This window comes from Salmo trutta, unplaced genomic scaffold (assembly GCF_901001165.1).
Source record: "Salmo trutta unplaced genomic scaffold, fSalTru1.1, whole genome shotgun sequence".
Classification (NCBI taxonomy): Eukaryota; Metazoa; Chordata; class Actinopteri; order Salmoniformes; family Salmonidae; genus Salmo; species Salmo trutta.
The window spans coordinates 18,228-19,457 of record NW_021823331.1 but is presented as its reverse complement, the minus strand read 5'-3'; positions in this window follow the sequence as shown (position 1 = coordinate 19,457).

The window sequence follows — 1,230 nt, the reverse complement described above, 5'->3', positions numbered from 1 at the left end:
AAAAGGAGTTGGAGGAGAGTCAGTCTTGATAGTGATATTGCAGGTGCGATTAATGTGTAAATCAGGCATTTATACAGTAGTACCGATGCACACACAAACACTAAATCAATCAAAAAAGAATGTTATTTATTTGAGGTTTGTTTCAAAGCTAGATATATCATGGTGAATTTATAAATATTGGTCAGGATCATCTCCTATCAAAAGCTGTGCCTGTGAGGTTGAACAAATTGGAATGAGCTCAAAAGGAAAGTAATTTAATCAGTGCAGATATAAAAAAATATTCTCATCAGTTTGTGATGCAGAATAAGAGACCTTGCTCTAAAATATAGATTCTCCAATGACATCGTGGTTGGCAGAGAGACAAACACACAGACAAGCAGAGAAGGGTAAATAGAACACTCATTTAAACACCAGGCATGTTTTCATTCCTATCAAAGCCCTGAACACAATTTACATGCAATTATTTTCAAATGTCATTAGGAAAACATGTCATTTACTGTTGAGAGACTTTCTTGTGTTGCTTTTCTCCCTCATTTAATCATTATCTTGTACTGAGCAGACAGACAGAGAGAGCGACAGAGAGACACAGAGAGACACAGAGAAATACAGACAAAGCAATAGAGTAAAACATGCTAATGACTGTAACCACCCTCACAAAATGGCAATCTAAAGAATATCTCATAATTACAGCTCTACAGCGATACAGCAATTATGAACTATACAGCCAAAGTACATATTGAACACCCCAACAGAAAGTATTAATATGAACCTATTATGTGTTGTAGTAGTAGTAGTAGTAGAATGATAATAGCATTAGGATTATCAATCAATTCCATTTCTGTAGTTAGTTAATATTGTGTATCAGCAGGAGCAGTAGTATTGTGTATCAGCAGGAGCAGTAGTATTGTGTATCAGCAGGAGCAGTAGTATTGTCAGCAGTAGAAGTCTTTCTCCAGCTGTAATGTCAGTGAAGACTCAGCGGTGTGTGTGATACTCTCCCAGGGCCCAGACATTTGAAGGCATTTTTGAAGGCATTTGAAACCTAATTAAGTCACATCGTCCAAGGTCCCACCCGCCATTATTGTGTGTAATGACTTTTTGTGGCTGGTCGATATTTTAGATCAACTGGGTGATTTGCAAAGTGCCTATCAGAATCTTTTGGAGTCACCCTTGACAAATCAGGCGATTGAGCATGCAAGCTACAGACTGCTGATAAGGCAGGGGCACTGG